A 24,948-nucleotide genomic window follows, 5' to 3' on the forward strand; every position below is an offset into this window, starting at 1 on the left:
TGTCACCTTAAAAAGCAGCTTTCCATGTGGATATATTTCCTTACATGAAAAACATTCCTGCTTCTAAGAGAGCAGTTGCTTCACTGTAAACCTAGTATTTCTTGATCTGTATTTGATGCAGGGCCTGGTTCTTCATGGGTTCCATGTTTTTCTTTTGTAGGTAACTTTGCTTATATTGGTGGTGATTTTGTTTCTGCTCTCTCTCTGCATTTGGCAAGGAAGCCCACCAGAATGGAAGCTACGAAGAATGGAGACAATTTCTTACTTACAAATATTTCGTATCTCCAGAGTCTAACGCAGTGCTTCATACATAAAATCTATTTCATTCCTATTAATTAAAATATACAGAAAGCCATTTTTTTATCCCTTTCTGCAGATGTCTGTCACTACATTATGCACCAGAATTCAGGGTTCATACTTTGGATAATTCTGTGATGTCCAGGGTTCTACATCACTAATAGGTTCTGAGGAGTTGTGAGCAAATTTACCAAGTGTCTTTCCTGTTGGTTCAACGTGGGTTCTTCACAAATGACCTGATTCTACAGCAAATATCTATTACCTCTTGGTGTCTGTTATCTACTGACCTATTTCTCTAGGGGCCACTCCTTTTCTAACTTCTCATGTTGTTGAGGTGTTTAGTGACTTCTATTTCTGACCTAATTTGCAGGAGAAGTGGAACAACTTAGAAAACCTAAAGCAGTCTCTAGAGAGTGAAAGCAGACTGGTGAATGACATCATAACTCCAGTGAAGGGATTCAACAAAGGTAGGACCTAGACCAGCCAAAATTGTGAATCAGCCATCTAATCACGTCCACCATCTATCTCTAGAGGAAGGAATTTCATGGATACAAATAAAGTAGTTGGAACTCTATGGCAAACTTCTCTGTTAACTAAATTCTACTGCATTGACAGGACCCCCTTCCCAGTTCTAACACATCCTTTTAACAATCTTGATGCTGCTGTTTCACTAATGTGGGCACAAGCCTCCCCATCCTTATCTCTTTCCACCAAATCACCCATTAGTAAGCTCAGCGTTGTCTCAGTCTAGATTCCCTTCACTTGCCCCTTCTCGCTCACCCCCAACACCTTTGGCTATTTTGTTTCCAACCAACATTACACTGTGGGAAAACGTATTCCTCTTAAGATTCCAGGGCCTCCCTTGCAATTCTCTCTCAACCCTGTTCCTTTCCCTAACTCCTGTTGACTCAGTGGGGTGAGGGCAGGGTCTGCTCCCCATTTTCTTTCCTAAGCCATTGTTCCTCCAACTTCTGTCTCCATGTCTCCACAATGACCCTACTATGCTCAGTATTTCAAAGGCCCAAGAGCAACTCCCTATGTTTCATATCCTTTTCTACTGCACCACACTCAGGAACTCATTTCTTTCTCCAAATTATTTTTATGCATGCCAACTAGTCACTTTGATGCCAGTCTCTTGTTCTCCTACTTTGAACCCATTGTTCACTCCACATATGACTTATTTCATGTAAAAGTCAATTTTGATCTAGAAAGGAAAAGAAGAAAAAAGGAGAAGAAATAAAAAGAAGGGGGAGAGGAGGAAAGGGAGAGAGGAAGAGAAGAATAAGGAGGAGAAGGCAAAATCAAAGGTTTGTTTGCTTACTGGTGTAAGCTCAGACTCCTCAGCCTGACAACCAAAATTGCCTATAACATGATCAGAACGTTTAACTCCAGTCTAATCTTTCAGTGTTCTCCCCTTCAACTAGTACAGACTACATACTTCCCCATTTTGTGAGATTTTCTGCTTTCAGTAATCGTAGTAATAGCTGCAATGTATAGGGCACTACATCCAGGCATTGCATTAAGCACTTTACGCTTCATCAATTGAACAACAGTATGAGGTAGAAACTATTACCTAATTTTAACAGACAAAAATATTGTTATAGGGAGTTATAGGCATTCCTAAATCACATAGCTATTAAGTGACAGATCTCAATATGAACCCATTCATCTGTTTCCAAAACCCAAGCTCTTCCTTTATTTGAAATGCATGTACCCCTCTTATAAAACTTCTTCCCATCCTGCAAAAACCATCTCAAATGCATCTTCCTTCACAAAACCATTTTAACCCTCTGACTAACAGTGATCCTACACCCTTCTCAATGCTTAGATTGAACCTCTCCTGTACCAGAAAATTTCTGCCTTAGCATACAGTTCTATAGATACTTTACTTAATCTTTTCAAAGCCAAATTGATAATAGGATATGGTTGCCGCCCCACTGACGCTTACATACCATGTGTTTCCTATTGCCTTTTGTATTCCCTTTGAGCATAGTAGGCATTTATTACATGGTTATTGCACTGAGTCAATATCCATGTGTCTGTCATCAATCATCCATCTAGACACTGGGCTATTTTTACAGTGAATCTGACAGAATGCTTTCCTAGTCCATCGTTCTCAGGATATTGTAGCCACAATGACATCCTGAAACCCATTTTCACAGTTGTCATTTGTGTGGAAAAGTACATGCTCTATACTCAAATTTTTTGCTCAGCTAAAATAATAAGCTGTTTACTTATCTCCCTACGTATAATCAAAGGATCTATGTCATCAGCTGCTTTTTTTAAAGTCCCACTTCTAGAATCTGATGTGAAGACAGCTTGTTTTTCGCACAACAGCACTGCGGAAAAACCAGACGTGAGGAATGAGAGGTGAAAGTGACAGAAAGTGGCAGAATCAGGATTTAAAACTAGGTGCACTTGTGTTGCCTACAAGTATAATCTTGCTATTTTGACAATACATCTGGCCACTGGGATTAGAATTTGTGTTTTCCCAAAGCAATTTAGCTGCCCATTGGTAATTTAAGATGGGGGTTTCCTGTTGTATTTTTTGTTTTGATTTTAACATAGGGGAAATGTCTTACCATTTGTCCAAGGAGAATCTCTTTTAAAAACTGTTTCAGATTCTATCCCTGTTATGGATTAATACAAACAGTTAATCTTATTATTTGTCATTTTTCCTATTACTTTCAGAAGACAATTTCAAGTCTGGGGTTTACCCTGCTGTCTTCATTCCTGTATCTTCTATTCATATAAACCAAAATTAAGTGCACCTAAAGAGCAACATTTAACTGTCCCCATATTCTGTCTTTAACCAGCATTTTTTGAACCAGAGACAGATCTAATTTGCAACCCAGTGTAGTACATACAGGACCCAAAAGACAAGTTTAATTTGTGTGAATAATAAGAAATTTACTAAAATGGATCTTACAGTAGGTCTTTATTGCTTTCAGTGAACGTGAAAATCGCTCAGTCATGTTCAAATCTTTGTGACCCAATGGACTGTAGCCTTCCATGGGCTCCTCTTCCATGGAATTCTCCAGGCAAGAATACTGGAGTGAGTAATTGTTCCCTTTTCTAGGGGATCTTCCCAACCCATGGAAGGAACTCAGGTTTCCCGCAGGTGGGTTCTTTACCATCTGAGCCACCAGGGAAGCATTCAGAATGGCACGCAAATTTCTTCAGAAGGTGCATGCTGTTCTTCATAAAATTGTCCTTTCTTTACCATTTCAGACTCTTCTCTCACCATTTTCTCTTCTCATTTGTATTCCAGACATGCTGAACTTAAGGTCTTCCCAAGGATATGCTTTTTCTCACCTCTGAAACTCTGCACATGTTGATCTTTGCTTCTCTTACTCACCTAGCTAACCCCTATTAGTCCTTCAGGGTTGAACTAACCCGCACTTCTTTCTGGGCTTCCTAACTCCACCAGTGTCATAATAATCTGGCTTACTTTGCTAATTTCCCTCTAGGATCACATGTCCTGTTTATTTGCAATTGCCTGTTAGTTTGCCTGTCTTCCCAATCAGCAAGTGAACTTCCCTGAGGGCAGGAACTATGTCTTGTCCACAGTTTGAGTCCCAGGACCTTGGTTGGTATTCAGAACATGGTAGGTTCTTATTACATTTTTACTGGATGAATGAATAAACGAATGAAAGACTGAATTCTTTTCTAGATGAGACAGTCAGCTTTGCAGCTTCTAGGTCTAGATATTCTCCATGACCTTACTATTCCCTAAAGGATTTGAAAGACTGAAATATAGTAGTTTAGCAGCATCCAGATTATTAAAATATTTGGGCAACTGCCAGATTTCTTTTTATCACATGCACATTTTACATCTGGATATTTTATTTGCACAGGAATAATTCTTCTGGGAAATAATATAGACATTCCTAGTGAATACACCATCCAAAGAGATGGATCAACCTAAGTTAATCTAAGAAACTAAATATAACTGAGTGGAGAAGAAATAATGCTTTACCGTTATTAAGAGGAAAAGCACATTCTATATTTTTTCTGTAATCAATTGCAAATTTACATTTGATAACTCTCGCTGTTGTTTAATCAAAAATGATTATCTCCCTTGATTAGGAGTTTTTTTTTTTTAAGGAAAAGGAATTGCTAATTAGTTTGCTATCACTCTGTTGAAGGTGTTTGCAATTAAATTGAGGAGGTAATGAAAGCTGCAAATGATTCAAATGCTGAAATGTAGTTTTAAATATTGAAGGAGTTCCTCTTTCAAACTAGGTGAAGTTTTAAACTTCTTTTAAAAAATGCAAACCTTACTACCTAAAAAGCCATTCTTACAGAAAAACAAAATCTGTAAAACTCCTGGTGGAGATTAAAGAGGCTGCTCATTCAACATTTTTTAATACACTGGTACCTAAAAAGGAAAGCAAATTGCTATTGTGTATTTAGATACATGTAGACAAAGTCGTGATATTTTACCTTGTTGAATTTGTTCATTCTCATCATTAATATGGCACTGACGACGTATAACAAACAGCTCGGGGATGAAAAGTGTTGGACACGACTTAGCGACTGAACAACAACGTATAACAGCTACTCCTGATTAGGTCACTTCAGATTTGGTGCCTGCGTGCGTGCTAAGTCACCTCAGTCGTGTCCGACTCTTAGTGACCCATGGACTGTAGCCCACCAGGCTCCTCTGTCCAAGGGATTCTCCAGGCAAGAGTGCGGGAGTGGGTTGCCATTTCCTTCTCTGGGCCTGGTGCCTGAGTCTCCACAGGGCCTTAAGGTTCACACATCATATGACTTTTATTTCTGTTATTCTTTTCACATGGAGACAATACCAAAGGAGTAATCTGCAAGGATGCATCAGTTTCTTTGATAACAACATTTGAAGATGTCTCCTTGGAAACATGAATTGTCCAATATTTTTTAAAATGTATTTTATTGAAGATAGTTGATTTACGATGCTGGGCTAGTTTCTGGTACATAGCAGAGTGATTCAGTGATAATGAATTTCCTAATTAATTTTATTCCATCTTAACCAATTTTAAGTCTCCAGTTAGAGTTAACTGTATATACACTGTTGATCTCTAGGATTTTTTTCAACTTGCAAAGTTGAAACTTTATATCCATTGAACAATTTCCTGCTTCTACCCCCACCACTCCCAGCCCTGGAAACCATTATTCTATTGGTACTTTCTGGATTTTTCCTCAGTTTAAAAAAATTGTGGTAAAGTACACATAAAATTAACCATTTTTAAATGTTTAGGGCGGTGGTATTAAATATATTCATAATTTTATTCTACCATTACCACACTCATCTCCAGTACGCTTATCATCTTATAAAACTTAAATTCTATACCTATTGAGCAATAACGCCCCATTTATCCTCTCTCAGGCCCTGGAAACCACCATTATAACTTTCTGTTTCTAAAATGCCTGCATTTTGAGGGGGCAGAAATTGGCAACCTGGTCTTAAAATTCATATGGAATTGCAAGGGCCCAGAATAGCCAAAACAATCCTGAAAAAGAAGAAAAAGATTGGAGAACTCACACTTTCCAGCTTCAAAACTTGCTACCAAATCTACAGTAATCAAGACAACGTGATTCTGGCATAAAGATCAATAGGATAGAATTAAGAGCCCCCAAATATACATGTATGGTCAATTGATTTTTGACAAATGTACCAAGAAAAACCAGTAGGAAAAGAATAGTCTTTTCAACAAATTGTGCTGAGACAGTTGGATATGCACAAGCAAAAAAATAAATTTGAACCCTTTCTTCACACCACACACAAAAATTACCTTGAAATGGATCAAAATATAAATGTAAGAGATAAAATTAAAACTTTTAAAAACATAGGAGAATATCTTTATGTGCTTGGATTAGGAAAGCAACAAAAGAAAAATTGATAAATTAGATTTAATAAAACTTAATACACTATCAGGAAAATTATAAAAGACAACCCACAGAACTAGATAAAATATTTGCAAATTATATAGCTAGCCAATGAGGGACATATATCTAGAGTATATTAAAAGGTCTTACAACTCAATAATAAAAAGACAACTAAATCTAAAAATGAGCAAAGAATTTGAATAGACATTTCTCTAAAGAAAATATATAAATGACCACTAAGTATACGAAAAAATAATCAATATTATTAATCATTCAGTTCAGTCACTTGGTCATGTCCGACTCTTTGCGACCCCATGAATCGCAGCACTCCAGGCCTCCTTGTCTGTCACCAACTCCCGGAGTTTACCCAAGCTCATGTCCATTGAGTCAGTGATGCCATCCAACCATCTCATCCTCTGTTGTCCCCTTCTCCTCCTGCCCCCAATCCTTCCCAGCATCAGGGTCTTTTCCAATGAGTCAACTCTTTGCATGAGGTGGCCAAAGTATTGGAGTTTCAGCTTCAACATTAGTCCTTCCAATGAACAACCAGGACTGATCTTCTTTAAGATGGACTGGTTGGATCTCCTTGCAGTCCGGGAAATGCAAGTCAAAATCACAATGAGATACTACGTCACACTCCTCAGAATGACTATAATCAATCAGACAGACAATAACTAATGTTGGTGAGAATATGGAGAAATTATGCCCTTCATACATTGCTGATAGTAACGTAAGTGGTACAACCATTTTGAAAACTGGTAGTTTCTTGAAATGTTAAATATAAAGTTACTACATGACCCTGAAATTCTATTCCTAGGTATCCACCAAGAAGAAAACAAATGTCCTCACAAGGACTCGTGTGCAAATGCTCATAGCAGCATTAACCACAATAGTCAAAGAGTGGAAATCACACATATGTCCATCAATGGTGACTGGATTAAAAAAATGGAACAATGAAATATCATTCAGCAATAAAAAGAATCAAAGTACTGATACATTTCAACATGGATGATCCTTACAACATGGATGAATTTCAAAAACATCTTGTTCAAAGAAGCCAGGCACAAAAGAATACCCATTACAGGATTCCATTTATACTGAATATCTAAAAAAGCAAATCTGTAGAGGCAGAAAATACTTTAGTGGTTCCCTAGGACTGGGGGTGGGAATGGAAAGTGACTAAATGGGCATGAGATTTCTTTTTCTGGTGATGAAAATATTCTAAAATCAGACTGTGATGATGGCTGTACAACTTCGTGAATATACTAAAAGTCATCTAATCATACACTGAAAATGAATGAATTTTGTGAAATTTATATAAAGTATATACAATGGATAAATTATACCTCAACAAAGCTACTAATAAGAATAAAACTTTTTAAAAGCTATATTAGAAATAGAAAGGACCTAGAGATCACCCAGTCTAAAACTTCTTATTTTATAGATGAAGTAAATGAGGTCAAGTCAGGCTCAGTGAGGTGCCTAAGGTCATAAGGGCAACTATTATCCTAGTATGATACAGAACCCAGGTATTTGGAAGTTAGCATATTTGTCAAGCCTCTTTCCTGTATATACATTCCTAGACTGCTGAAACTAGGAGGGGTTGCCTTTTATGATGTCACAGCACTGAGAATATTTCCTGTATAGCCTTTAATACAGCTTGTCATTGTCCTTTTTCTCTGAGAGGACAGCCAGCTCCATGAGAAATGATCCTTTTCCATTTTTGCTCACCATTTTATCCCTAATGCCTAACACAGAGTGCAGGAGTGAGGTGGACTCTTAATAATAATAATATTTGTTAATGAGTGAATAAATGAATACACTGATGAACCTGAATAGGTCATATAGTTTATTCACAATAGTCATTGTGCAGTCATGCTCCAAGGGAATTTTCTGATGGCAAAACTGGGTGACACTGTGCACAGAGGTCTTTAGAGATACACATTACCCACTTCAGAGATACACATTACCCTCTGCAAGGCAAGGCTGAGTATTTCACTGGATTTTATAATAAGAATAATAGCTTCTTTGGATTGTCAGGAGGGTCAATATCAAAGGAAAAGACCCTCTTGGCTTTGGCTGCTGCTGCTGCTGCTAAGTCGCTTCAGTCGTGTCTGACTCTGTGCGACCCCATAGACGGCAGCCCACCAGGCTCCCCCATCCCTGGGATTCTCCAGGCAAGAACACTGGAGTGGGTTGCCATTGCCTTCTCCATTGGCTTTGGCTAACCATATGGAAAGAAGAAGAGAACTTCTGGAGAGCTCTCCCCTAGGAGAACAAAAGCTTGTAAAAAGCTGTAGACCAGGACAGCTGATGTAAGAACTTCATAGGCTCTGCAACTTCTCAGCTGGTTATTCTTGTTATCTTTCTGGTAGAGGAGGAGACATGTATGGGGGGGAAGGGGAGAACCCAGGGATCGGCAAGAGTCACACAATTTTAAATGTTTTTTAATTGTCTCAATTTGAAGTATCATGAAGCTGACCAAAAAATTAGCCAAATATAGAACTTCCTACTCCTTGGAAGGAAAGTTATGACCAACCTAGACAACATATTAAAAAGCAGAGACAATACTTTGCCAGCAAAGTTCCGTCTAGTCAAGACTATGGTTTTTCCAGTAGTCATGTATGGATGTGAGAGTTGGACTGTAAAGAAAGCTGAGCACCGAAGAATTGATGCTTTTGAACTGTGGTGTTGGAGAAGACTTTTGAGAGTCCCTTGGACTGCAAGGAGATCCAACCAGTCCATCCTAAAGGAAATCAGTCCTGAGTGTTCATTGGAAGGACTGATGTTGAAGTTGAAACTCCAATACTTTGGCCACCTGATATGAAGAAATGACTCATTTGAAAAGACCTTGATGCTGGGAAAGAGTGAAGGTGGGAGGAGAAGGGGACAACAGAGGATGAGATGGTTGGATGGCATCACTGACTCAATGGACATGAGTTTGGGTAGACTCCAGGAGTTGGTGATGGACAGGGAGGCCTGGTGTGCTGCAGTCCATGGGGTCCCAAAGAGTCGGACATGACTGAGTGAATGAACTGAACTGAACTGATTATTAATAAAATATAAGACTATGAATGATTTCTTCTAACTAAACAGCTTTTGGGTCTCTCCATTGGCAATGCATTGTTGTAATTTTCACAGTTCCCATACCAAGAAACATGATGCTAGGGGAGGATAAGTGCTGAATCCATTCAGGCTCTTAGGGTGTAAGTAACATAGGATAATCTGCCATCTTAGGGGAAATTTGTGTGTTTGTGTTTGGATATGAGGCAGCTCCTAAAACTTAAGGAAAAGGTGAGGAAACAGGACCTCAAAAGAAAAAGAAACTTAATAATTCCAAGGATCCAGAGAACAGAAAAGAATAGAGAGCCTCTTCAAGGCATCACAGTTGGGATAAATATGTCCCATCATTTCCCAACATTGTGTCAATCACTCTCAGTGCAAATTCCAGAAGAATCTGATTGGTCAAGATTGATCACATGCCCATTACTTGGCCAGGGAGTACCAGGCAGCTTCACTAATGGTCCCATCAAGACTGCATGTGGCAGGGAGGGACAATTCCCCAGGAAAAAATGAATTTCCAGAATAAGAGTGGATACAAGTTACAGACATCCCCATGAAAGTGTTAAATAGATGAGCTATCAAGCCAGAGTATTATGAAAGCATAAGTTCAGTTCAGTTCAGTTGCTCAGTCATGTACAACTCTTTGCGACCCCATGAACTGCAGCACGCCAGGCCTCCCTGTCCATCACCAACTCCCGGAGTCCACCCAAACACATGTCCATTGAGTCGGTGATACCATCCAACCATCTCATCCTCTGTCGTCCCCTTCTCCGCCTGCCCTCAATCTTTCCCAGCATCAGGGTCTTTTCAAATGTGTCAGCTCTTCCATCAGGTGGCCAAAGTATTGAAGTTTCAGCTCCAACATCAGTCCTTCCAATGAACACCCAGGACTGAGCTCCTTTAGGATGGACTGGTTGGATCTCCTTGTAGTCCAAGGGACTCTCAAGAGTCTTCTCTAACACCACAGTTCAAAAGCATCAAGCATAGTCCTAACCAATTTGTGGAGAGTTAAAGTTACATTTTCAGAGCAAGTAACATTTAAACAGAGAATTTCTGGGAGCATTTTCTGTAAAATGCTTCCCATCACATATCCAGAATCAAGCAAAATTAGACCTTCTAATTTGACACTCTCAAAGTTCAAGTTTTTTTCTTAAATAAATTCTAAATCTTGAGGTAGTCAGAAGGAACTAAAATTCTTAAATAAATCACATGTGATGATAATAAAAGCCAACCTACTGTTAAAAACATGTTTTTTTATATTTCAGACACTATGATCACATTATGTCATTTAAACCTGTCAAGAACTGGTGAGGCCGCACTGGATCCCTTTATGGGAGAAACTGGAGTTTCTCCCTCACAAAAGGTAATGATCAAGAACTTGCCTAAAATGCCCACAAAAGGTAGTGCCTTGGGATCTGAACTCAGGCTGGTCTGATTCCAATGGCCATTTTTGTAACAAACATGCAGTAAAAACTTCTGATATCTTTACCATAACAAATCAACTATATGTTCTTTTGTTACCTTTGTTTTAAAGTCAAAATGAGTTTAAGTTGACTAATTTCTATCTGAATGGTAATATTGTTAAGGCTGTAAAAAAATCTAAAAAATTAAAAATCTTAGGACCCTAACCTTACATATATAAAAATTAACTCAAGATGGAATGAAGACCTAAAGTAACAACTGAGACTATAATACTTTTAAAGGAAAACATAAGGGAAAATCTTCACAAAATTGGATTTGGCAATGATTTCTTGGATATGACAACAAAAGTACAGGCAGTTAAAGCAAAAATAGACAAATGAAACCAAGTTGAACTTAAAATCTTCTGCACATCAAAAGAAACAATCAACAGAGAAAAAAGGCAATCTATGGAATGAAAGAAAATATTTACAAATCATATATCTGATAAGGGATTAATACCCAGAAAAATAAAGAACTTCTAAAACTTAACAACAACAAAAATAATCTGGTTTAAAATGGCAAAGAACTTGAATAGATAATTCTCCAAACAAGATATACAAATGGCCAAAAAATAGATGAAAAGATGCTATTTATCACTAACCATCAGGGTAATGCAAAGCAAAACCATGATCAGATACCACCTCATTTATGTTAGAATGGCCATTATTGAAAAAAACAAAAACAGAAAATAACAGGTGTTGGCAAGGATGTGGAGAACTTGGAACTCTTATGGATTGGCGGTGAAAATGTAAAATGGTATATCTACTATGGAAAACAATATGGCGGTTCCTCAAAAGATAAAGCATAGAATTACCATATGATACAGCAATTCTACTTCTGGGTAAATATACAGAAGAATTAAAAATAGAATCTTGAAGAGATATTTATGCACCCATGTCTACTGCAGCAGTATTCACAATAGCCAAGAGATGGAAGCAACTCAAATGTCCACTGATGTACAAATAAACAAAATGTGGTATATATTTACAATGGAATTTTATCCAACATTAAAAAAGAAGGAAATTCTGTCACATGCTATAACATGGATGAAACCTGAGGACATTATGCTAAGTTAAATAAGCCAGTCACAAAAAGACAACTGTATGATTCCACTTGCATGAAGTGTCCAAAGTAGTCAAACTTTTACAAACAGAAAACATAATTGTGGTCACCACAGGCTGGAGGTGGAAGTGGGTGATGTTGTTCAATGGGTGTAGAGTTTCAGTTTTGCAAGATGGAGAAGTTCTGGGGATCTACTGCACAACTGTGCATATAGTAACACTACCATGCTATATACTTAGAAAAAGTTAAGATGGTAAATTTTGTTTTTTTTAACTACAAGTTTTTAAAAAAATATTTATTGATTTATTTATTTGGCTGTACCAGGTCTTAACTGGAGCATGCGGAATCTTAAATCTTAGTTGGAGCGTGCTGGATCTAGTTTCCTGACTAGGGATTGAACCTGGCCCCCCTGCACTGGGAGCACAGAGTCTTAGACACTGGACCACCAGGGTAGTTCCTAACTACAAGTTTTTAGAAAGCACTAGTGGCTCAGGTTAAGTGTATGGTCACATGAATTCTCCAGTTCCTAACACATAACTTACTATCAAGTCCAGTCACTGTCATCCTGTACCTGTGAAACTGGTGTTTTATTTTTAATCTTAAATGGAGGACTTTGCATTTATTGCTTTGAAATTTCATTATTCAGCCTTTAACTCATCATTCCAAGTTTGAGATAACATAGCTTCTTTATGTCATTGACAAGTCCCACCAAATTTGTGTGATCTAAAGCATTTGTTTAATACATTTCATATAATTCTATCCAAGTTACTGAAAATAGGACTTAGCAGCTAAGGTGAAGGTCTACAAATGACCTCTCTGTGAGCACTTTCTCTATACTTTTGTTTCTAATATACTTGTTCAACCAACTCAGGTATTTATTTATTAAACTTTTATTGATTATCTGCCATGTGCCAGGCACTGTGCTTGGTGTTGATACAATTATAAACATTATACATAGACTCTATTGTCTCTTTCTTCAAGTAGTCCATATTTCTGCAGTTATTAACAAATATATCATAAGAGACTATAAAATGCTTCTCTGAAATTTCAGAAACAATGATCCTTAATATTAAATACTATAATAGCAGTTGTATAGCAAAGGTGAAGTCTGCCTTCCCCTCAAATCCAGGTTGATCGACTTTTTTCTATGATTGCTATGACAAATTCCTATGAATACATTTAATTTTGCTTCATACTTTTATGGTCTGGCTTGCCCTGAACTATTTTTAAAAAATTTTAACCAATCGTTAAACAATTTTTATGCTGAACTTAAATATTCAGCAAAGAAGTAAAGATTCTGTTTGGTCTGAATTTGTACAGTTCATTAAACCCACGATTTTCATTACAGTAATATTTAGAGGACTAATTATCCCTAGTAATTACAGAGTATGAAGCAATTTAAATGTCATTTCAGCACAGGTTAGAAGCAAATTTACCTATTAAATTATGAATGTTTTACTTTTACTGGTCATTGAATAATTAAAAAATGCACATGACACAATTTCAAAGACGAAAAAATAGATGCAATGGCAGTAGATTTGCATCAATTCAGAATAGTCTGAACTTTTCTTAAAAATGTCAAAAACCTTTGTATTTTCAAGTTGTAGCTGCAAATGTGATTTTCAAGTAATTTATCTCACTAAAATTTTTAAAAAGTTAGACTCTATTTAGAAGATTAATGAACATTTAAAATAGAAATTAGCAACTTTTATTCCAAAAAAGGATTCAGTTTGTTAGCTGGACAATGATAATACAGTATTACATTTAACCAAATATTGAAATTATTATTAAGTCAGAAATGATGGAAAATTGGCAATTTCATATAGTGTATATAACCCAGCATATTGTGGGGTTTTACAAATAGAAATTAATTTTTAAAAACTTTAAATAGAATTTAAAACATTACGTGAGATTTGGAAAAATCTGTAATTTCACCACATAAATACAAATTCTATAATTATTTCTATACATTCCCTCCCATTATTTCCTCTTGTACATATTTTTACATGCTTATAGTCATAGTGTACATAAATGTTTGCATACATAAAATTTAAAATCTTACATCATTTATATTTTAAATTTTGATATAATCTTTGTCTTTATAATTTTTAATGATTGCATAAACCACTAGTTAAATTTATTGTATTTACTTATTCACATATTGTTAAGCACTTAGGTTGCTTCTAGCTTTTTAATATTACAAATGCTGTTTTGGTGAACATTCTGAGTTGCTAAGAAAAGCTGCCTTATATTTATATAATCCATTAAAAAAATTCTATGCCTCTGTATTTTTCCACTGTTAGGATTTTTTTAATCAAGCAAATTATGATGAATACTCCAGGTACATCAGGAGATAAAAAGCAACTCCATAAGTTTTTCTCTGTAATTTGCCACTACCACTCAAAACTAATTTTATAGTCATTAATTCATAATGACAACATAATAACAATTTTTCGGAGCTCACATTCTATCACCAAACTTTACACAGAGCTTGTAATTAAAATGTCAGAATTCATTCCTGTCCTTAAAAACATTTTTTTTTTGCTTCTGATGATTGATTCAAAATTCAGTTTTATAAATCTTAATTCTCACATCTATTTCAGTTGCAAAATGAATCCTAAAGATAATAAAGAAAGAGTTTAGAATTTAAAATTTGTACTTATTAGGTTGACATAGACAACAGGGTCAGATATGGTTACTTTTTGACATTTTTTTTTTACACACTGAAAAATAAAGAATTGTGCAACCAGAAGTTTACATTTTTCTATCGGACTATTGATACATTAGAATTATTAAATTCTAAAGAGTGTTGTTTTTGTGTATTTTAAAGAGAATGTGTTCAGTTCATTCTTAAGTTAGACTCATACAACATCTTGGTCTGGCCCAGATTTTATATTCTCACATGTGAAAGTAGAAAAGACTGCCAAAGCAATGGAGACACAGACATAGAGAACAGACTTGTGGACACAGTGGAGGAAGGAGAGGGTGGGACAAATTGAAAGAATAGCATGGAAACATACACATTACATGGAGACATAAACATTACACTACCATATGTAAGATAGATAGCCAGTGGGGAATTTGCTGTATGACTCAGGGAGCTCAAACCCTGTTCTCTGTGACAACCTAGAAGGGTGGGATGGAACGGGAGATGGGAGCGAGGTTCAAGAGGGAGGGGACATATGTATGCCTATGACTGATTCATGCTGATGTATGGCAGAGACCAACACAATACTGTAAAGTAATTATCCTCCAATTAAAAATAAATAAATAAAAAATAAAAGACTGCCAAAGTACAGTGTAAACTAGAGATAACCACAGTGCAACCTATTATCCACCTCTGGGCCTCACTTCCAGCATGTCTGCAGTCAGCAAGTTAACTGGAGTTCTAGAACACATGATTCAGTTGAAGAACTATTGACCATTATTCTACCTCTGAAGTGTTATGAGTAATATGCAGGCCTCTTTGTTTTGATTGTTTAATCCAGAATGATGGAAGTAGGAATACACATCATCTTTCACTCATTCCCTTTAACAGTTCTTGATGCTAATACTCAATCGTTGGCAATACCGACATAGTTAATAAGAACGCAGTATCTAGAATTACAATGAGCCATTTTTATAGAGAATGTCCCAACCTACTTTCTGTCTACTATCAAATACTCTATGAGGACACACCACTCAATCTGACAAATATTTGAGTGCCTTTTCTATGTAGGGTAAGATGTATGTCAAAGAAAGCTGTGCCCTTGATTTTTTACATTTTCCCCAGTTTAACAAAGGGCTAAATTCTTCCAAAACACATCCTGTGGCTGAGAATGTTTTTGTTAGTAGTTATGCAACCTTATGAAAAAGCATGGTCTTCTCCAAATTGGATACACTATAAATTGAAGACATTAGTCATAGCTGGTGCTTTTTTCTTCCATTTGAAACACACACACTTTAATACTTTCTTTCAGGCCAAATTTTAAGTGGTGTATTGAAATATTGGAGAAGAAATACTGTACGTTAAAAAAAAACACTTGGACAGATAATACTTGAAAAAGCAATATGCATCAGAAGGAGAAGAAATAGCAGTGTCATTTTCTCACATTTCAACCCCCCAGGCATCCACATATAATTTAACAAAATGCAATATGATACAGTACTCATTTGTATACTCAGCGTGTAATTATTATGAGCACTTGTCATGGATGCCACACTGTAATCATCACTGTGGGGGATACAAGGGAAAGAAGGGTCCATCCTTGCCCCCAAGCAGCTTACAGCACCTTTGAGAAAGTAAAACTAGCATGAAAGGTTTAATAACAGAGTGGACTGCTAACTCTACGACACAGACAACAGTGCTTCAGGAAGGCATGGGGGAGTGGTCCTGGGAGGGCTGTAGAGAAGCAGTGGGGCTTGGGCTGGATCTTAAGAACGAGTAGGATTTAGCTAGGGGAGGAGAGCTGGGGAGGGCACCCTGGACAGAGGAGAACGTTTAAAAAAGGGGGAACTGTGTGATGACAGTGTCCAAGGGCTGGTAAGTGAGTGATGGATAAACTGAAGTGGAGGGTCATGTCATGGAAAAGTGAGGTGGAATGAGATTTGGGATAGGGAGGGTCAGAGAAGGCAACTGACTCATTGACACCCACTCTATGCCAGGCCCTTTATTTATCTTACTGAATTCTTCCAAAAACTCTATTACTTCCCAGCTTCATAGATGAGAAAATTGAGGCTCAGACAGATCATGTGATTGTTTTCAAGGTCCTAAGGCTGGCAGGTGACAGCAACAGGATTCATACTCAAGTCTGTCAGCATGCCCTTGGTCTGTCAGCTATACTAGTTCCTTTAAAGGTTTTGCAGAAGGACTTGAACTTGATTTTGGATGAATGTGTGAACATGGAACTGAGGAAGGCATAAGCAAACATGGTGTCTGTCCTGTGAGTACATTAGCCTCCAATGGCCCGAGATCCTAAACAAAGATAAAATAAGTCCAAACTGTGCTAATTTTGTTAGATCACAAATCTCATGAATCTCAAGGTTTATGATGATAAAAAAAAGTCAGGCTGAAGTTCAAAGGTGCTTGAGTTTTACATATTATGTAATTTAACATCACATTTTAATTTAGTTTTATAGAATATAGTCTTAGTTAAACCCTGTTCTGAAAAGTTTTCAGGTCTTCTCTGAAATTATCTACACTAAACTTCATGCCAGTAAATTTTCTGGAGAAGGACGAATAATGAATTTTTTTGTTTGATAATAATATTTACAGGCATCATCTGGTCTCAGTTGCTGAAGGCTGGTATTTTGAAACCATGAGACAACATAGGTTCATTTTTTTTTTCTAATTAAAAAAATAGCTGACTCTTGACAGTAAAAAGAAAAGAAGAATCCCCTTTTTTGTCTGCAGTGCTTTTTCACTATTCCTTCTTTGCTGGACATCATAATAGCTGTAATATATTGTACACTAAAAAAGGAATGTGGTGGTTAAATATTCATGGGCACTTGCTATTCAGTGTGTGTTTTTATTATACACAAATATATACACAAAGCCTGCAAATAGCAGGCTGTTTAATGATTCATTTAACCCAGCTTACAAATGTCCAGTATCTAATTTTTATCCATTGCTGACAGATTTCTGCTTTTACTGAAAAAGAAGGCATCAGCCTTGCCTTTATGTAGCCTTTCAGCCTCTTGGAAGTCCATTTGAAGGTCCCAGGTGCTTAGGTTTTAGGATCTCAATTCTCAAGAGTGAGCAGAGTGCAGCAAGTGTAGACCAGAGGGAACGTGGAGACAGTCTTTCATCCCCAGGGGTAGAGTCCCTCCAAAATACAAACCAGGGTTAATGGGATAGAAAGGTCAAGGGAAGAATTCTGCTCATCTGCTTTCTGTTTTATTGTTATAAAAAGGATGGCATTTTTCAGAGACTATTCCCTTACCAAAGCGAAGAGAAAACAAAACAGAGAAAGGGGGGAAAGGTTTCCTAAAATGTATTTATCGCTGGGCCTAGCAGGGCTGGCTTCCTGGGGGGCCATGTGACCTGAGTGGTCACGCAGTGCTGTGCATTCAGAAGGGTCTCATACTTGGTTTAATGCTCTACTTCATCCCTGTCTAGAAATTCTTGATGCTTTTTGAACCAGGCACCTCATGTTCTCATGTTTCATTAGGGCCTACAAATTATGTAGCTGGTCTTGCAGACTACTGAATTACCTGATGAGAAAGCAGCTCATTTTGCTCCAAGTAAAACGCTCCTATCAAGCTGGCTGAAGAAGGCAACACCAGAAACCAAAAGAAATGCGGGAGGGAACAAAGGAAACTCAATGGTAACGCATTTTCTCGTGACTAATAGCGATGCAGAAGCAACCTGTTCTCAAGGGAAACAGAGAAATATGGATGGAAAGAGAGTCATATTATTTGCCACCTCTTCCCATGTAGCTTCTTTTTATCCAAGTTCTATCTTCCTTGTTTATACCCTGCCTGCATCGTCTCTGCTCTTTGCTAATACTCATTTGGACCTAGTCTGTAACCTTGTTTATACAACCCACAATTGCGACTGATATTAAAGGTAACGGATCTTATGTTGACAATATTAAAACTGAGAGTCTTACCATTATTTCTTTGTTCTCAATTGTGGACATAAATAAAAGAACAACCAGATGAGAAAAGCAAAGGCTATTTATTCTAAGTAAGGGAGTCAGCTACCGTCACTAGCATTTTGGCAGAGACTCAAAGGCAGGCAGAGGAGTAGGAAAGTTCTATAGTGGGAAAAGGAAGGCTTCAGCTGTGCCCTGTTGGGAGGCTGCTGGCCTGGGGAAGCTGTAGGCAAGCCAACGAGAAGCGGGGCATCCTATGCGATTAGTTAGGGGGCCCTATTTGGTTTTCTCTGGCTGGTCCCAACCTGAAAGTAGAGACAAAAGTTAGGGAGGCTCTCAGTGATTAATTATGTCCTGGCTATTTGGGGCTGACTGTTATAGACGTCATCATTTAGCTTCCTGGATGGTAACAGAGATAGTCATCTGACTTCATACAAGTCTGACTTCTGATAGAGTTGTCTTCCTGGGCTGTCTGTTATGGATAAGTGGTTGGCTTCCTGGGCAGGTTGGCTGCAGGTTGTGGGTCAGAGTTCTTTTTTAACATGGTCTGGCCATTCTCTATTTTTGTGTATTCAGTCTCTCACAAGACACCCCTTAATAACAGGGCCTTTTTGGTCTGGTTATAATAGATTTCCTATTTCAAATGATCCCTATATAATGTGTTTTCTTCCCTCCTGGTCCAGGTGGCAATTATTTTTCATACTTGTATCAGATAATGTATTGCTTATGTCATAGTCTTACTGAAGAGGCAATATTAGCCAATTAATTTCTAGAGTTAATGTATTAGGAGAAGAAAACAACCTGATTAAACCAAGCCTTTCATACTTCCTTTGTTCTGCTTCAGGGAAAACAATATGTGTCCCTCAATTTTCCCTCAGATGTATAAACTGCAGTCATCAATTGCCGTGGAGATGTCACCACCAAACTTCTTTGGAGACAGACCAAGGGGGCTGATCTTGGGGGCCAGGGCAGATGTGGCCTCAACTTCCCCTCCAGTGCACCTCAGGTATAAGTCATAGATCTTATTGGGGTCAAACAGGAGGCACGGTGGAGGTGTCTGGTGTCAGATAAACCTGGATTTGGAATGATGGAAAAAAGCTGCACCTTGGTTTTCCTCCTAGGCGAAAGCCAAAAGCTAGCCATCAATTCTTAACAGATAACTGGGCATCATTTTTCCCTGCTTGAACTTTGTAGACCAAGAATATTGTGTCTGACGGAGTTTTTGTTGCATCATGATTCCACTTGATAGACATGGATTTCTGGTTGATGGTTGTTATGATTGATAGTTATAATTCTGGTTGATGGTTGCATTGCAGGCAAATTCTTTACCAACTGAGCTATCAGGGAAGCCTGGTTATAATGGTAGTTGAGTTTTAAAGTCTTAACTGAATTAGTAGAGTTAAGCTCCAAAACCATCAGGTTAAAAAATATCCATAATTCATATTAATTTCATCAGTAGACTAAAAGTTCAAGGCCTGGATCATGAAATAAAGTAAGGATTGTTGTTCTTACCAAGATTTATTGAGTAGCACTTAAAAATAAATGTTAAAATGCTTGATGAAATATACAGTTACTCTAAAAAATACATATAATTTATAGAGTAGACTAGAAGACATAGAATATGTGTAATTCTAAAGCTTTTAGCAGCCACATTCACTATTTCTACTCATGCTGCGGTGAGCTCATTGTTTTCTTTCTTCACCTGTGCTCCTGCCAAAGCCAGCATCCTAGGCCAAGTTCTCACCCTTTCAAGTCTAGGTTGTTGCAATAGCCTTTTCCCTACCTTTACCACAGTTCTTCTATACAACTGTCAAGAATAGTTTTCACAAACATTTTTCCATTACATCCTCAAGGCCTCAGCAACTCAGTGACATAATAAACATAACTAACATATGTGGTTACTTCATATGTACCAGGCATTGTGCTACTTTATGTGCACCATAGTGTTAGGAGGTAAGTTCTACAATTTAGAGAAATAGAAACAACTACTGAGAAAGTTAAGCAACTCACTGAAGATCATATCACTGGAAGGTGTGGACCTCGAAGCCAAATCCCTTCTCTTAACCACAAGGCTCTTCTGTATAGTACAAAGAGCATCAGAGAGGCATAGACTTGAGCTATCTCTGCTATCTGCTAGTTATGTGGCCTTGTGCAACTTAACCTACACTGGTCTCTGTTGTTTCATATGTAAAATTTGAACATTTTGAGGACTGGAGGATGTAGCAGACCTGGGATTCAAACCAGGTGTCAAGTCTGCCTCTTAACCACCATGCAAAGCAATTTAAGTGACTTGCACCAAGTCTGGAATGGAGTAGGTTCTCAATAAAGCTGGTTAACTAGAGAAAATAAATTCTTAGACTAGTTCCCAAGATCCGACATTGGGTACATCCTCTTCCTCCCTACTGACTCTTCAGTCTCTCCATGTTAACCTCTCTAATCTCAACAGTCCAGGAAGCAAGATTCAAAGAAAAGAGAGCATTCATGAGGGGTCAGACTACGTGGGTACCAGTCCTGGCTCCACCTTTTGAGGATGATCAGTCATTGGCCCAAGGGAATAATGCAAAACATTACCGATATGAAAGCTTCATAGATCTGGACCCTAGGAGATTTAGAGGAGATGTAGTGCCTGCCTTCATGTGTTGAAGAGTTGCCATGTGGAAGAGTGAATATATGTGGGTCATATGTATTTTTGGAAACTGCAGAAGGCAAAGTGACATTCATCATGTATTCAACAAATATTTAGTAAGCGACTGATATATACCAGTCATTGGTCTAAACATTGGGGATATAATAGTGAAAAAGGCACATAAATTCCTTCCAGTTGCTATGATTCCGTATATAATCGTTCACTTGACACATTTATGTTGTCTTCGTTACATCTAGTTAATAAACTCCTCATGGGTGTGAAGCTTGTCTTCTCCCTCTCAAACACCTCTTCCTATTACCTAAATATAAACGGTCAGCAGTTTCCTTAAAATACACTCTTGTTAGGGAGATCAAGTAGCGAGGCCACCCTAACATTATGAAGGAAAAGGAATTGTCCCAAGGCACCAAGAGTAGCACTGCTAGTCATTCTAGAAAGAAAGTGTAGCCCACTGGCAATATCCACAAGAGAGTGTAACTTAGCAGGACCCTATGGGGCCTTCCCAGGACAGACCCTTCCCTATTACCTCTGCTTTAGCTCCCCTGTGAAGTACCTAGATAATAGTATCTGATGCACACTTCCTGAATTGGTTTATAGATGCTAAAACCATCACCAAATGGAAGAAATTAACTATTGATACTTGATGAGCATGAGACCTATTGTGCCTAAGGATTGACAATGTTAACCCCCATTACACTGCCCTACTACCTCAACCACAAGCTGATCGCATACCCTGAGACCCCCTACTCCTGGCTTTTAAAAATGCTTTGCTGATATCTATGGAATCGCGAAAAATGGTACTGATGAACATATTTGCAGGGCAGGAATAGAGATGCAGATACAGAGAACAGACTTCTGGACACAGCAGGGGGAGGAGTGGGTGGGATGAACTGAGAGAGTAGCACTGAAACATATATATTACCACACATAAAATAAATAGCTAGTGGGAAAAGGCTATATAATATAGGGAGCTCAACCCAGCATTCTGTAACAACCTACAGGGCTGGGATGGAGTGGGGGGTGGGAGGGAGGTTCAAGAGGGAGGGGACATATATATATTTATGGCTGGTTCATGTTGTTACATGGCAGAAACCAACATGAACCACCAACATGAAGGATAACTGTAAAGCAATTATCCTTCAATTTAAAAAAAGTTTTATTAAATGCTTTGCTGAAACCCTTCAGGGAGTTTGGGGCATTTTGAGCACAAGCTACCCATTCTCCTTGCTTGGCCCTGCAACAAACATTTCTCTGCTCCAAACTCTGACGTTTCAGTTTGTTTGGCCTCACTGTGCGTCAGGCACACGAACTTGCATTCAGTAACAGCAGCTCAGTAGCTGCTTAATAAAGTCATCTTGATTTTTTAAAGAAATGATATGTGGGATTAAGGATGAAATATTTGAAATCTAAAGATGAAGCGCTTGCTCCTGGGAATACACCTAGGCCAAGAGTAATGGAAACAAGTAACTCACCAGCCAAGAGAGGCTGGTCCAGCTCTCAGGCATCTGAAGATTCAAACAGGTCACACATTTGAAGGACTGAGGACTCTTGTGTCTGAACAGTCGATTACATCTCTTTTAATGAATAAGAAGGACATCTGCTCAAGATAGAAACTAATCTTCTTATTACTGAAAGAAAAAAAGCAGCAAGAGCTTCATCTCTACCACACAAACCCTTGGAATTTGAAATGCAAACAATCCTTGTTTTCTCACATGAAGAACAGAGCACTGGAAGAACAAGACTGAGCAAAAGCACCAGTTCTTTAAAGGAAGCTTTGGAAGAAAAGGAAGGGTTTCTTACTTAACAATAGGCTCAAAATTCTGAAAATGATGAGACAGAACAGGGGGCAAGAAGCGGGCAGAATGTTTCATCGAGTGATGAGCCAGTGCCCCTGCTGCTGGCTTCCAGAGAGCAGGTTTCCCTCTCCCACTTCACCTTCATTAACAAAAACATCAGCTGGACTTCTACTTTGAAAAACACTATCATTAAGACCAACAATGAGAAACAGATTTTTTTAACTGAAATTTTTTAAGTCATCTTCAATTCTTCATCCAGCTTTTCTCCATACAAAAAAATTAAATTAGAGATAATTAGTCAGACAATTCAAACCAAAAAAAAAAAAATCCCAAATCTGCTTTTTGTGTTCTTTGCATAGATCTATTAATGATTATTCTGAAAGCCTAAAACAATGTTCACTGTTTGCCTCAGCAATTGCTTCCCGTGGGCAGTAGCAATCACTGCAAAATTATTAGCTTCCTCTGTATTTTCAGCAATATGTTATAGTGACATAATCAGTTGAAATAATTTTGTAGATTTTTAACAGGACTGTTGCATAAAACCTTTGCTTCTGGACCCTAACTTTACAAATTCCTCCCAGAGCACCCTTTTTCAAGTATACCGAGGCTAATGACTGTTTGGTCTGTGACTGTTCATTTGTATATACACACCCATATACACACCCATTGCTTGTGTACCACTTAAGGCAGATTAGTCTAGCTAGCCTTTACTGGCTGCATGGTGAGTGACAAAGCAAATGCCACCTTATTCTTTTTTACAGAGGAGAGGCAGAGCACTGGTGAAGGAGATATAAAACCAACACTCAACCTGGGACAGGCCACTGGATACCTCTGAGCTTCTGTTTTTTATCTATACACTGCAAATAGTAGTATATAGAGATATGTTACCAGAATGAACAATTTTAACATCATAATTGTGAATGGACTAATTATGAATGGATAGCACAGAAAGCATTATCATCATTATAAAATGATGTCTTATACAGGACCCCAGATTTCCTTGGAATGATTCTATGGGGAAGAATACTTTCTCAACCAGTACTGGTCTTAATAAGAAAATACAGATGATCCTTGAACCATCCATGTTTGAATTGCATGGGTCCACTTATACCTGGATTTTTTTTCCAGTAAATACACAGTTTACTCTCTATCCATGGGTTTCACATCCATGGATTCAATCAACTGCAGTCAACAGAGGATCAAAATTTCTATCCTCGGTTCATTGAATTCTCTGATGCAAAATCTGAGGATACAGAGGCCCAGCTGTCCTAGGAGTAGATGACTATGAACACTGAGACTTCATCACCAATACAGGAGACCCAGTGGCAGGTCTAACCATTTCTAACAGCAGTTTGCTTTCCCTGAATTCCTCTAACTATGACTTATTTAAAAAAACTTGGAGCTCTGATGGCCACATTCTCTAAATTCTAAACCAGGATATGTAGTTTGACCTGGGACTTTTGTGCTGTGACCAAGTATAAGAGATATTTTATGGGACCTACTATATAGCACAGGGAACTAGACTCAATATCTTGTAATAACCTATAATGGAAAAGAATCTGTATACATATGTGTACATGTATAACTGAATCACTTCGCTATTCACTGGAAACTAATACAACATTGTAAATAAACTATACTTCAAGTTTAAAAAACAGACATTTTGTGAGATACATATATATGTTTTTGATTGCACTGGGTCTTTGCTGTGGCATGAGGGCATCTCTAGTTGTGGCATGCAGGCTTAGTTGCCCCGCGAACATGTGAGATCTTAGTTCCCCGACCAGAGATCGAACTGAGTCCCCTGCGTTGGAAGGTGGATTCTTATCCACTGGACCACCAGGGAAGTCCCTTGTGAGCTATATTGTGGACACCAAATTACTGGAATTTCTGGGACTTTTTTTTCATGGGAAAGAATCAGAATATTTGAAATCTAGAAAGTCCCTGATGATCAAGGACTTAGGGACACAATAATCCTTATGACAGATAACCTACAGACGGCCAGTTTTTATAAGCGGAGTTCAACTTTAAGTCCAGAAAGTGCATCTACAACTTGGCTAATACCAGCTTTAATGAAGAAAAGTATTTTCTATCTAGTAAATTAAAATGAAGAGAAAAAAAGTAGAATAGAAAACACCTCTTTATCATCAAGTGATGATCTCAGAATTTCCTTTTGAATCTT

The 24,948-nt window shown here is 37.9% G+C and overlaps 1 protein-coding gene and 1 long non-coding RNA gene across 4 annotated transcripts in view; one reads left to right on the forward strand and one right to left on the reverse strand.

Annotated features, from left to right (window-relative positions):
* The window catches only part of MAGI3 (membrane associated guanylate kinase, WW and PDZ domain containing 3), a 435,962-nt gene that overhangs the window by 304,219 nt on the left and 106,795 nt on the right, over positions 1-24,948 (reverse strand). The gene's annotated exons all lie outside the window — the stretch shown is intronic.
* Positions 8,083-23,093, forward strand: LOC145507285 (uncharacterized). Its single transcript, XR_014054745.1, has 4 exons — positions 8,083-8,145; positions 10,494-10,591; positions 17,901-18,056; positions 19,205-23,093. It is a non-coding gene; the product is annotated as an uncharacterized LOC145507285 (long non-coding RNA).

The sequence above is a fragment of the Giraffa tippelskirchi genome, chromosome 5 (genome assembly GCF_054371585.1).
Source record: "Giraffa tippelskirchi isolate mGirTip1 chromosome 5, T2T-mGirTip1v1.2.pri, whole genome shotgun sequence".
In the NCBI taxonomy this organism is placed as follows: domain Eukaryota; kingdom Metazoa; phylum Chordata; class Mammalia; order Artiodactyla; family Giraffidae; genus Giraffa; species Giraffa tippelskirchi.